At 51.2% G+C, this 14,466-nt stretch overlaps 1 protein-coding gene across 4 annotated transcripts in view; it reads right to left on the reverse strand.

The window, feature by feature from the left end:
* Positions 1 to 14,466, reverse strand: part of CACNA2D3 (calcium voltage-gated channel auxiliary subunit alpha2delta 3) — an 879,489-nt gene that overhangs the window by 515,412 nt on the left and 349,611 nt on the right. The window lies entirely within an intron of this gene.

The raw sequence follows: 14,466 nt of genomic DNA on the forward strand, positions 1-14,466 counted from the left end.
CAGATGATTTCTATAGAAATTCATAAGCTGAATCTAAAACTCACATGGAATTGCAAAGAAGTCAGTATCTAAAACATACAACAAATAAGGGCAACCTTGGAAGATTCACACCTGCTGATTTCAAAACTGACCACACAGCAATGATAATCAGGATTGGCCTAACTAGAAACATATAGATCAAGACTAGGTTGCCATGTCCAGAAACATACCTGTGTGTCTCTGATAAACTGACCTCAACAAGGGTGTCATGGTCCCTTTAATGAGGGGAAAACAGCCTATTCAACAGTGCTGGGACAAGTAGACAGCTGCCTACAGGCAGAAGAATGAAACTGGACTCCAACCTTGTACTGCACAGAGTAACTCACATGTAAGGGTTAAAACTGTGAAAGTCTTTGAGGAGGGGAGAGTGCTTGCTGTGTTACAGCAGGTGAAGGCACTGCTTGTTATGCCATCATCCCATATCAGAGTGAAAATCTGAGTCTGATACAGCTTCCTGTGAAGGCATCAGAAGATGGCCCAAATACTTGGGGCCCTGCCCACCCATGTGGGAGACTAGAACAGAGTTCCTGGTCCAGGCTTCAGCCTGGCCCAGATCTGGCTGTTACAGCCATCTGGGGAGTGACCTAGCAGACAGAAGATCTCTCTCTCTGTCTCTCCCCCACTCTTGCTCTGACTTTCAAATCAATCAATCAATCAATCAATCTTTAAAAAGTCTTAGAACATAGGCCTAAATCTTCATGACCTTAGATTTGGCAATAGATTCCTAGATAGGACATCAGAAGTATGAGCAACAAAGTTAAAAAACAGATTAATTGGCCAGCGCCGCAGCTCCCTAGGCTAATCCTCCGCCTTGCGGCGCCGGCACACTGGGTTCTAGTCCCGGTCGGGGCGAGGATTCTGTCCCGGTTGCCCCTCTTCCAGGCCAGCTCTCTGCTGTGGCCAGGGAGTGCAGTGGAGAATGGCCCACGTGCTTGGGCCCTGCACCCCATGGGAGACCAGGAAAAGCACCTGGCTCCTGCCATCGGATCAGCGCGGTGCGCCGGCCGCAGCACACTGGCCACAGCGGCCATTGGAGGGTGAACCAACGGCAAAGGAAGACCTTTCTCTCTCTCTCTCTCTCTCACTGTCCACTCTGCCTGTCAAAAAAAAATAATAATAATAAAAGGACAAGTAACATACTTAAAGATGGACAAAAGAACAAATGGACATTTATTTATACAAAGAACATAAACAAATGGCCAATAACCACACCAAAATATTTTTGAAATCATTATTCATCAGGGAAATGTAAATCAAAACCACAGTGAGACAGCACTTCTCACGGTTCTGACAAAAAGTCGAGTAACAAGGGTCAGCAAGGACACGATGAACCCCTCACTACAAAGCCAGTGGGGCTGGAAGACGGTACAGCCGCTCGGGCAGTTCCATACATGGCTCAGCACAGACTTGTAGTATGATCCAGCAACTCCATCCCGAGATGCAGCCCCCAAGAGATGAAAGCCTATTTCCACACAAAAACCTAAATGTTCTTAGCAGCACTATTCATAATAGTCAAAAAGTGGAAGCAACCCAAGCGTCCATCAACAAATGAATGGATAAATAAAATGTGGGCTACGCACACAACGGAATATTAAAGGAATGAAGCCTGACATATGCTACAAACGGGATGGACCATGAAAACATTACTCTAATAAAATAAGTCACAAAAGACCACATATCAGATTACATGTACACAAAACATGCAGAGGTGGTCAATCTGTAGAGGCAGAAAATTCGGTGGTTGCCTAGGGGTGGATGAATGGAAAACACAGCGGGTGGCAGCTAAGGGACACGGGGCTTCTTTTAGAGGCGATGACAAATGTTCTAAAGTGGACTATGCTGATGGTTTCACAAGTCTGTCACGACACTAAAAACCACTGGATCATACATGCTAAATAGGCCAACTGTACAGTGTGTGAATGGTATCTCAATAGAGCTGGTGCTGCCCCTTCTTGGTAACCCAGCGTGTTACCAAGTGAAATGCCAGAACTGCACCAAGGAACTTGTGAAATGTCGGCTGTCACACGTGGGATGAACTTTGGCCCTCAGTATCTATGCAGAGGGACATTGGAGCCATCAGGAATTTTAACTTGCATTTTGGGAACCCATCTTAGCGCATTTAACCTGGACACACCAAAACCTAGTAACAGATGCACTCAAACTCAACTTCACTTCTTGGCTGGCACACTGCCCTGGCCCCAGCAGCCTTGCTAGCACTCGACTGTACTTGTGATCAATCAAGTTGATCATCAGGACCCATTTAAAATCTGACCTGGGTCTCCATCCTTTGTCAACAGGACATTTGACTTAGATATCTGCCACTTGGGTTAATAAAACCCATATCCCTCCAGAGACAGGGTATCTCTGAAACAATTCTTCCTCACTTGGCCATACATTATTCAGAAATATACACGCCACAGGCCTGGAAATGGAAGATAAGACTCTCTGGCAGAGCCTGAAAGTGCATCGCGTGCCTCCTATGACTAAGCTATTTATTAGGAAAGGGGGCGGCTGAGAATTGGAAGAGCATGTTATCTTTGCTGCTGCATTGTCTGCAGAGCGGGTAGGGCTCAGGGCAGACTCTCGTACATGTTCAGAGGTCTGACTTCATCTCCAGTCCACTCTGGGCTCTGCCAGTCTCCACGTTTTGATCCCGTGAAGAAAATTCCCCACTCCACCACCTCCCCAGGGCACTATGACATGTGACAAGGGGTGGGAGCTCTCCACAAGACTGCCCTGGGCTGGAGGGTGCTCCAAGTGCAATCACATTATCTGTGAACCTGGCTTTGTTCAGGCTCCTTTCTTGGCAAGAGTCATAACTGTTAACACCAGGAGACTGACCTCTGATCTTATAAACTGGTCCCAAGACAGCACCTTTCTCAGCAGTAAAATCAGCGAGTGAAACGGCCGCCCTTCACAAAATGCTGCGTATTTCACGTGTGGTGGCATTTCATTTCTCCCCAGAGGGCACCCGTCTGTCACCTGGTGAGAGCTGGCAGGTGGAGGCGCCTCCCTGCATGCAGTCAGTGTGCCTTCCAGGTGCAGGCAGCATTTTGAGCCCTCTGACCCTGGGAGATTCTTGGATTTCTGCTCTCACTGCCCAAGTGCTTTTTCGCTCAAGTGACAATGCACTTGTCAGCCTCCAACATTAGCTAATAAATGCCATTTTCAAATACTTTATGCAGGATTCACACTTAAAGGATGAAGATGGCTTTTCCTGCATAAGTAAAAAAATAAGCACCAATCTGCCAGTCTTCTCTCCTTCTTAACTCGACTGAGACTTGGGAGGTGGGAAAAAGGGTTGAAAAGTACCAAAAGATATTTCCTATCTTGGCAGGTGAAATGACTTTCTGGTTGTATCTTCTTCAGAAAACTCAAAGTGAGCTACAGGGAAAAAGCAATCTAAAATTCTAGAAGGAAACGTGTCAGGAAAAACAGAGAGCAACTCTGGAGTCAGATTATCAAGAATGCCAGCCACAAAAACAACCAGCCAGGTGGCTAAGGCAGAGAGGAACCTGGCATGGATGCAGATAAGGCAAGGCCCCCGCTGGTCCCGGACAGGTGCCCACAGGTGCTGGCCTCAGGAGGAAGGGTCCAGGCTCTGGTATGACCCCAGTCTGGCACTTCTCCATGTGGGCATTTACAATAGGGGGTTTGCAGACATGAAGTGAAATCCAGTGTGTTCTCTCTCTCGCTTCCTCTCCCTCTCAAAAAAGGGGTGGCACATGATGTCTCGTGACAGAGGGAGGGTCACCAAGTCATTTATACTACACAAGCTCCCAAAATATCTGGAGCATGAACTTCTGAATGTCACTGAGTAACTGGTGACCTGCAACAGACAAGGGTGGACATGATAGGCACAAGGTCCACCTGTGCTGTTGTCAGGTAGCAAAGATGGCCTACATGGGACTTCTGGCCCATATTCCCTAGGATGCGTGTCCCCAGTGCAATCCAGGCTCAAGATTCGGCCTGACACAGTGGGGTAAAAGTACAGGGGCTGGGCTGGTGCACATCCTTGGCCACATTAGCCCAGGGCCTCTGTCAGGTGCATCTCTCATCTACGAGGTCCACTAAGGCCCAGAACAGCTGCTGTGGTGTAGGAGGTAAAGCTGCCACCTGTGACGCTAGCAGTTCAAGTCCCAGCTGCTCCATTTCCAATCTAGCTCCCTGCTAATGTGCCTGGGAAAGTCCTTGAGCCCCTGCACCCATGTGGGAGATCACTAGGAAGCTCCTGGCTCTTGGCTTCTGTCTGACCCAGCCGTGGCCATTGCAGCCATTTGGGGAGTGAACCAGAGGATGGAAGATCTCTCTTTCCCTCTCTCTCTCTCTCTCTAATTGTACTTTCCAAATAAATAAAAAAACAAATCTTAAAAAAAAAGTCCTCCTGCAAGCTACTTGACACTGTCCATGAGAATCCCCAGTGAGGTGGCAGGCCCCTTCGTGGGTCTAGAAAACCTCTTCTAAGCCTGGTTTATGGTCTGACCCTCAGAGCCCCTGAGATTTTTTTTTTTTCCAAGTACAGAATGTCCTTTCTAGTTGAGGCAAGGCAAACCCACGCCCATCACACCCATGAGCAGATTATTGGAGTACCATAGAATCACTATAGGGGGAGTCATTTCTCTTTTCCTGGGTCAACATCATTCATCTTAAAATAACTACTTCCCCATAAAGACGCAGTGTGGCACGTGGTGCAACGTCCTGCCAAGGTAGCATCCATCCCGGTCCTGCCATCAACAACTTACTTGACAGTTCCTCTGCCCCCAACAAAACCACAATCAAGCACTTGGTCCACAAAGCAGAGAGAACTCCAACTGGGGAGCAACTTAGAATGAGCATGCAGTGTATCTCCTCCTGCCAGAGACAGGTGGCCCCTGAAAAATCACTTGTACGTGGGCACCTTTGTAGATCAAGTTCTTTTGTTCTTCCCTTTCTGATTACATGTTCATGGTAAAACGTTCAAACTGAAGAGAAGGATGCAAAGAGAACAGCAAGCAGCATCGATCCCCTCCAGAAATGTTCTGCAGAGACAACCACTTCTATCCCCTACGTGTGTACACACACGCACACATGCAGATTTCACAGTGCACTTTCTGCCACAGCTTTTCTTTTTGCACCTTTGAAGCTTACACGCGTGCCTCTGAGACCTTCTCCCTCCCGCTGCACAAGCTTAGCAGAGTTCCCCTGCCCCAGGAACAGCTGTGCCTTCTGAGCAGCTAATGGCTGTTTTGCCAACAGGGAATGCCTCAGTCAACAGGTTCCAGGAAAGGCTGAAACAATTAAATGGCTTTCTCTGTGGTGGGTACTGGAACTCCTAGAACACCTCGTGGACACAGTGGAATGGCCAGAGCCAGGCACTCAGCATGGCGTCTCCCTCCCTCATTTCATCCCCAAACACTTTCTCAGGGACTCCTTACCGACGTCTGGTGGGCTGTGTCGTGCTGCAGTCCGCCCCACCTCTCGCCCTGCCCCAGTTCTCCGGTGGACGACGCTTCCTTCAAACAGCAGCTGTGTTCTCTGCCTCAGGAAAGTGTGCTATGACCGGGGCCTGCCTAGCCCAGGCTGGCAGCTGGGGGTCAAAGCCCCGCTGCCCCTCAACCCCTTCTCTCCCTGCCCCACTGTGTGCTTCCTGTCTGCCTCCTCCCCGGGGCACGCACTCCAGGGGAGCTCAGGTGGCACTGCCCACTCCTCCCCACCTGCAGCACTCCACGAGCCAGCACCGTGCTCTGCAAACGCCACTCCAGTCCCCAGAACTGGAACTGGCTTCTCCCCAGCCACACTGAGCTGAGCTTTCTGGGGTTTGGCTTTGTGAATCGTTACCTCCTTGCCTGCTCGTCCTGTATGCCTTTGGGTATGGCAGGTTTGCAGGATTAAATGGGGAATCATCTCCTCTTCGCCAGAAATAGCCTCAATGTGCGAGCAGTTGGTACCCATTTGGTATGCTGATGCAGAATTTGCTTTACATTTTTAAAAGACTTTCCGCTGCTACAGTATTTTGATAAAGGATGAGATTGGAAGTCTTTATGTAAAATAAGACCAGTTTTCATTTATGATGGATTTTCACATACTGAGAAGTAGCACAATTTGGCAAAAAAAAAGGGGGGGGGACTTCCATCTGCCGCTCGTATGAGTGCATATAAACAGGCATGGCCCAGCTGACTGAACGCTCACACACGGGCGCTAGGTGGTAGGTAAGGTGACATAAAGGACACGGTACAGACAGGCAGCATCCCTGGGTGGTTCTGAAGTCCTCTCCTAGCTCACGTGGTGCTCACTGTGTGCCAGGTACCACAGACTCTAACACAATGCAGTCCTAAAGCCTCAGTTCTCTCATCTGTAAAATGGGAATAATAATGGTTTCTACTTTGCTAGGTTGTGGGTAGGACTGCATTGTGTTAGAGTCTGTGGTACCTGGCACACAGTGAGCACCACATGAATATTATCTAAAAGAAGGAAGCTGAGACAGGGAGGCATCAGTGGCCACACACACAGGTGAGTGTCTCCAGTGTGTTTGGGACAGAAGTTTCCATCAGCCTGGAGCTGGGAAGGATCAAAGTGAGTGAAATGTGAAAAGGCTGCAAAGACTGAGCACCACCAAACAGCTGAGGGTCCGGGGTCCCCAACAAAAGGCAAACCCAGAGTGTTACCTGCTGCCTGACAGGATGTAACCAAGGCGCATGACAGCCACATGGCCTAGGCGGGACCTGGACACAAAGAGCCGGCCCCTGTCCATGCATGGTGAGCGAGGGCATGGGGGGTGCAAGGGCTGGGGACTGGGCTGCAGACATGGCTCCACACAGCTTCCTGTCCATTCGGTTTTTTTTTTTTTTTTTTTTTTTTTTTTGACAGGCAGAGTGGACAGTGAGAGAGAGAGACAGAGAGAAAGGTCTTCCTTTTGCCGTTGGTTCACCCTCCAATGGCCGCCGCGGCCGGCGCGCTGCGGCCGGCGCACCGCGCTGATCTGATGGCAGGAGCCAGGAGCCAGGTGCTTTTCCTGGTCTCCCATGGGGTGCAGGGCCCAAACACCTGGGCCATCCTCCACTGCACTCCTGGGCCACAGCAGAGGGCTGGCCTGGAAGAGGGGCAACCGGGACAGAATCCGGCACCCCGACCGGGACTAGAACCCGGTGTGCCGGCGCCGCTAGGCGGAGGATTAGCCTAGTGAGCCGCGGCGCCGGCCCATTCGGTTTCTTGATGGCCGAGTGGAGTGATGAAAGGGTTTCCAAAGTGCAGGAAGGAAGAAGGCGGCCTCCTGGCTCAGGGTCGTAGGAATTCCCAGGCAGAAGCCATGCTGCTGTGGGCTCCATGTTCATCCTCCAGAACACAGCACTCACAACTGTGGCTTCTTTACCACGTGGCAGCCACAGTATGAAACGCTTGGCAGATATCGTTTTGTCTAATCCTCATACCCCTGACCAGAGACAGGTGCTAAAAGAACGGCCTTTACAGAGACACACAAGCACACACCTGAGCCCTTTAAGGGGCAGCATCAGCTTCAACAACAAAGCTATGGCCTCAGCCAGGCCGCATGGCAGGGCGCCCTGGACGGTGCTGCTGAGCCCAGCATTGAGACCAGCTGGTCCCCCCTGTGCCTCCTCAGTCCTGGAGGCCCAGCTCGAGTTCTCTCAGCCAAGCAGTCTCTTCCTCCCATGTGGGGACCTGCAGCACATGTAGCCAGTGGCGCCAACCCAACGACAGAGGCTCCTGATCTGTGTTCCCCATTGGGGCCCACTTGACTTCACCTCAGGCTGCAACAACTCTCCTGTAGTTTCCACGGTGTTGAAGATGGCTCCGCCCCTCTACTTCCCAGGTGAAACACAGACCAGCAAGCAAGTGCCTAAGAGGGATGTTGTCAAAGGGCTGACCTTGAATCCCCTGTAACTTCTTTTTTAAAAAGGTAAATCACCTGCACACTCCAGCTCTCTACGATTACTCTGGCATTTCACAAATGCCGGGACACCAGGGTGAAATCAAGCATGGTTAGCAACAGTCCCTGCCCTTCCATCACCCTTCCCTGCCCGGCCCTTCCTGGTAGGATTGCTCAAGCCCAGGCTCAGCTGCCACCCAACTGCAAGGCTCTATCTTGATGTCCATGCCTTTGGAAAAACAGAGAGAATAAAAATTTAAGTGAAAAGATCCTGGGCCTATTGCCTCAGTGAGAATACATCTAAAATTACTGTCTGCAGAAAGAAACAAAAAGAACTAAAGTTCAAACACAAACACAGGGATGGGCACGTGACACAGTAGTTAAGATGTGGCATGGATTGCCTAGATTCAAGTCCTGGCTCCACTCCTGATTCCAGCTTCCTGCTAATGCTCACCCTGGAAGGCAACAGGTGATGGCTCAAGTTGGGTCCCTGCCAACCACAGGGGAGACCCAGATTGAGTTTCGGACACCTGGCTTTGGCCTGGCCCAGCCCAGGCTGTCAGGCATCTAAGGAGTGAAACAGCCAATGGATGATTCTCTCTCTCTCTCTCTCTGCTTTTCAAATAAATAAAAACAAATACAAATAGAACTGACAGAACGAACAAGCAGGAAAAGCAACCCCCCATGTGTGATACCTGTGCTGCAGAATTCAGCTCAATTCAACGACATCTGTGGAAGACCTTGACTCTTCCAGGTCCTCTATCAGCTTCTCAAGAGGATAAGAAAGCACAGCAGCCCCTGCTTCCAAGTTCAAGGCAAGAGAGCAAAGGGGAAAAAGAAACTGCTACCCAATGTGATGAGCAGAGGATGGCTGTGGAGAGAAGTGCTGGGGCCAGAGGGGAGAACAAGCCAATGACAGAGCTGAGCCCTCAGGGAAGGCCAGGCCTGGCCAGGACGGCAGGAGAGGGGAGCGTATCCTCCAATGGTGGTCAGACCCAAGCAGAGGCTGTTCAGAGTCTGGATACCAGGACGAGGCAAATGGGGTAACCACAAAAAGAAAGTAGCAAACCAGAGTCCATCGTGATCCTGGGTACGCTTCATCCTACAGACAGTGCTGAAGGGCCCAGGAGCCTTGCAGATGGGGGAAGGTGGGAGAGGGAGCAGCCTCGGCAGGACCTTGGCAGGGCGGTCCAGGAGCCGCCTAGCTGGCAGGCAGCTGGGAACTGGTTTGCTGTGAGGAGTCGGGGTGCATCCAGTGCCTGTGTGCCTGGTGCAGGGTGCTGCTCTTTACTTCCTTTCATGCTCGAGGGGCCACTTCACACCTTGCACGTGAGGAGCCAGGCTCTGACAGTACTCCATGTCTCATGGCCCACCCGCTGGGGCTCTCAGGTCTGGGGTCCACATCCAGGCCCTCTTGATAGCTCTGGAAAGAGTCCCCCCAACAGGCCAGGATGGAGGCAGTAGGGACTGCACAGGGGAAAGGGACTGGGGGTACACTGATAGTGTTTCAGAGAGCCTTAGGCAGGAGGGATGGACTCTTCTCATATGTACTTTGGGAACCCACCAACTGCCGGCTAACTTGTAACATCCCTGTACTTGACGCCAGAACAGAGGCTGGGAAAGCTGTGCCTAGGACAATGCTGGTCCTCACTGTTACCTACAGCACACAGGGTTACTGTCAAACAGACAAAGCAGTTAAAGAGCCTGGCTCTTGGTAAGCAAACCAACCAACCAACCAACCATCCACCCATCTATCCACCCATCCATCCATCCATCCATCCATTCATCCATTGCGACCTCTATTCTAAACATAAGTCTAGGATAGGGTTGAAGGGGCCGCAAAGGACCAGACGACACTCTCTTTCCACTAACACTACTGAGAAAACACAGACACATGCCTACATGTACTTGCATACATATCCATGCAGATCTGTGTGCATCTGTGCACACACGCTCTGCAGGATAAAGGAACTGCCAACAGAATTTCAACTCAGCCACTTACCCTGTGAATTTTAAGTCAGAAATGGTTATTCTGTGATATAACAAGATAATTTCCAAGCTAACAGAGAGAAGCTATGATCACTTGGGGCAGACAACTGTGGAACCCCTTCAGTGGCACCAGCTTGTCTAAGTCTGGCCAAACACCTCAGTCCTGCTGTTCTAACAGTGGTGCAGGAGGGTTTCCTGAAACCACAGGCTGCAGCCTGGGAATGTTCACTGGGCCTGGTGAGGACTGTGGGTGCCAATGTGGAGCCGTGTGGAGCGCCAGTGTTAGGGCAAAGCAGTGAGTGCTGACCTAATTCCTATGACCTTGACTTCCAATTCCAATTTATGGCCATGTCACCATCGCATGCAGTTAAGACTGGGAGACAGGCATGGAAACGAGATTCAAGCCTATTTCAAATACTTCAGTTCTGAATCCCAGCTAGAAAACAAACCATTAAGAGGTGGATTTGTTTTTGACATGGGGTCAGTAACTCTTGCTCCCTGGTGCATTATATACGTGTGTGCATTCTCACCCTCTTGGTTTCTCTCTCTCTCTCTCTCTCTCTCTCTCACACACACACACACACACACACACACACCCTATGCAAAGGGAAAAGAAACAAAAAAAAGGAAGCAAAAAAGTTTAAATTGTTAGAAGGTCTGTGAGCCTTCTCGCACATCAAATAGCTCTTGGAAAACAATGTTTTAATGATTTCCGTGTAAACGAAACAGAAACATATGGATTGAATTTCCCTTAAAATATACACATGTAATTAAGGGGAAAAGTGCTTGACAATATGCATTTTGTGTTTTATCAAGCCCAACACTTGAAAAATAGGCTGAGACGTCTGAGGAAGCAAGGCCAGCGATCCTGCCCGTCCGTGGCAGCAGGCACACTGCACGTCCAAGCAGGGCTCCCAACCCGCCTCGCACACCTTGCCCTGTGCCTGGCCTTCTGGAAGGACCTCCTGCCTGGGGCGGGTGACTGATGGCCCCGGGCTCGGCAGTGCCAGTTACGGTCTTCACTTTCCTGGAGCTCTTCCCCTTCCAGGGCCTGGGCCCTGCAGTACAGCAGAGCCCTGCAGCCCAGCCCCAGCCCAACAGGGGCAGTGCAGAGGATGACGGATGAGTCTAGACTGTGTCCCACCATGCACACAGCCCCTTGCCCATGTCAAGGCAGCCACTTCATTCCCCTGGGCACTTCCCTACCCAGGGAGGAGGAGGAGGAAGACAGATGAGGTCACCCCCTCTGTTCTGTCTTCATCTGTGCAAGAATAAAGTGGGTAGTTTTATTAAATCTTTATTTATTTATTTGACAGTGAGAGAGAGAGAGAGAGAGACAGAGACAGAGACAGAGAGAAAGGTCTTCCTTCCGTTGGTTCACTCCCCAAATGGCCACAACAGATGGAGCTGCACCGATCCAAAGCCAGGAGCCAAGGGCCTCCTCCTGGTCTCCCATGTTGGTGCAGGGACCCAAGCACCTGGGCCATCCTCTTCTGCCCTCCCTGGCCATAGCAGAGAGCTGGACTGGAAGAGGAGCAGCTGGGACTAGAACCAGCGCCCATATGGGAAGCCAGCACTGCAGGTGGAGGATTAACCTAGTGTGCCACAGCACCTGTGGGTAGATCTTTTCAAAATTGGAATCTTCCTTCATTTCCTCACCTTATAACAAACACGTACAAACATGAACACTTACCACGTACTGGGTCCCAGGTTGGGGCTCCTACCCTCATGGGGTGGACATTCTCACCGGAGCCCACAGCCGACAGCTCTCAGCCCCCCAGGTCTGGGTCATGCTCCATTCCTCTCCCCGAGATTTCTCTCCACACTGGGCCCCAGACTCCACTCCCCCTCCCTCTTCTTCTGGTTGCGTGGGCACCAGGGTTCCACCGCAGACCTCTCCCAGACAAAGGCATCTACTGTTTGCCCTGTCCCACTGGCTCCCACAATCTCCCGAGGGTCCTCACAGCCCTTCTCTACCTGGCCAGCATCCCAGGCTGCAGTTTCCTTTCTGACTTCCACAAAGGAGCAACTGTGCCTGCTACCTCCAGGGCCCTGCCCACCCTGCCCCTCTCCCCAGGGCACTGGGACCAGTCCCCTCTGTTCCCTCCTTTGAGTTCCAGCACCTAGTCACCTCCTCAAGGCCCCTCGGGGTAAGACTCTTGGGCTAGGGGGTGGGGGTGGGGCTGCCAGAGGATTCCCTTCTGTTGAAGAGGTTTCAGGAAGAAGCGGCTGCCTCAGGCGGCCCAAGGACCCTAAGAGGCATTTCCAACAATCCCAGGAGACAGGCTTACGCACAGGCCGCCAGCTGTGAACCGTCAGGCTCTTTCCAGCCTGAGATAAAGATACCCAGCAACAGAGAGAGGCAAGGCCCAGCCAGGGAGGCAGGAAGCCGACTGCGGGGAGCAAGTGGAGTTTACAGGCCGGTTTCATCTAGGACAGGAAGCGATGCCCAAGGACACTGCACATGGCAGCTCCAAAGCAAGTATCAAACTGCGTGCCTCTGTTTGCATGGGGAGAACAACCCCAAATGGGTTTCCTTGACTGGAGGCAGGATGTCCAAATGGGAAAAAACAGAGCCAGGGACCAAGCTCTGAGCATGTGTTTTGAGTCCATGTCATCAATAGCTAGATCAGAGCTAGAGGGACTTCTAAACATGAAATATATTTCTACAGCTTGAAAAGAAAAAAAAAAAAAAAAAAAAGACTGTTTGGGCTGGTTTGAATTTGGTAGAGTGGAGACAGGGATTTTCCTAAGTTCCCGCCCTTCTCCCTTGGGCGGCTGCTCATTGGCTGGCTAAGACAGTGCCTAGCTGACCCCAGCCCATGTCCTGCAGCCTGGCTGGGTACGGGTGACGAGAGGAACCCTCAGGCCTCCTGAGCCTAACTCTAAACATCACAGGAGACCTACTTCCCACGGCTCCACCAGCCACCTGCCAGGATTCTGCCCAAGGTGCCTCCCAGCCTGATTCTACAGCCTGCGTGGTCAGCTGCAGCGTGGGTCCCTCACATGTGGCTACCATCAAAAGGCACAATGTTACAATTATACAATTAAAGGTCTGTAAGGGCACTAATGGCTCAAGCAAGCTTGAAGCTACTGCCACGTTTTAAAAGGTCACTCGGAATCGTCTTATGCCTGAAATTGCTCTGTAAAATCCTGCTCATTTTCCATCTTCTGTTGAGAATATACTTAATGTACAAGAGATGCCTTACTTCCAGCCACACTGCACCTAAAGGGGAGTGTCATTTCAGTCCTGGTCAGTGGACGGGACCCTCCTGGAGGAATAGCCTCCACCGGACGAAGCGGCTGGGTCCCACTTACACCTTAAGGAGGAGTCCAAAGCAAAGATTCAGCCAGGGCACCTGAGAGTGGTTTAGGTGGACAGCGCTTTCTTTAAGAGGGAGAGGGGAGAGAAAAGGCCGGCGTGTGCCCTGCCCATCTGGCTAAGAGGCCAGCCGCCCTCCTTGGCTTCCCACTGCACTCTCACTCTCCATACCTGTGGCCATCACGTGAAGCCCAGTAGCTTAATTATCTCATTATACATCTGTTGTGTTCGCCAATTAAACTCTGAGCCCCTTGAGGGAGAGTCTGTGTCTGGTTCACAATGAGATCCCCGATTACTGTCTGAGCAATGAATTCATGTCTCTGCCGAATCTTAACAGTGGATAACAGGTGAAGCAGGGCAGGGAGGCACGAGGCAGCCAGCCACAAGGTGGGAGCACAAAGTTCCCGAGACAGTGAGCTGGAAGTCCTCACTCACTGACCAGGGCCCTGAAGCAGTGACCTAGGAGAATGGGAAATACAACTCATACTCATGCTATTGCCAGACAATGACTGCTGAAATGCACTGAGCACTTTCTCGAAGCTGCTGCCATGCTAAGAGCCACATGCATCACTCCACACCCTCTCAACAACCCTTGAGGGAAGCAGTGCCCTCACCCCCATTCCACAAGGAGGGAAACCAAGCTCCGGGAGGCAAAGTTACTCGCTCAGGAAGGCACAGCCGCCAGGGGGAGGAACACTCCTGAGACTCACAGCCCTTGCTCTTTCTTGTCTCTAGCACCATGATCGACTCTGAGAACAGACACTGTGACAGAAACGGCCCCGATAGCTTTGAAACCTGATGATGGCAGACAACGGGGCAGCATTTTTCCTTTGAAAATGTCATAGTTTTCTGATCTACTTTTTTCCAGGAGGACGGCTCTTTGTTCAGGAGCCTTTCAGATATGACAACGTAGAGCAAATCCAGCTCAGTAACAACGAGGATGAAGATGTCGATGACTTCGCATGATGAATGGCATCTCACTCAGCCTTCACAGCCATCTCAGGGTGTAGACACAAATGTGCGACTCACATCACAGACACGAGCAGGCTGAGATCTAGAGAGAGGAACTGACGCGGCCAGGGTCACAGCCAGAAAGGGGCAGAACCTGCGGTCTGATCGGAGGCCACCGGCTAACGCAGCCCAGTCTTTGGCCATGATAGTCCCATCTTGAATGGGCACGAGGGAATTCTGAGAAAAGGTTTCCACTGTCTACGTGAAGAGCGGGTTTGCGCAGCACAAACAGAAGCTCTGC

The sequence above is a fragment of the Oryctolagus cuniculus genome, chromosome 10 (assembly GCF_964237555.1).
Source record: "Oryctolagus cuniculus chromosome 10, mOryCun1.1, whole genome shotgun sequence".
Classification (NCBI taxonomy): domain Eukaryota; kingdom Metazoa; phylum Chordata; class Mammalia; order Lagomorpha; family Leporidae; genus Oryctolagus; species Oryctolagus cuniculus.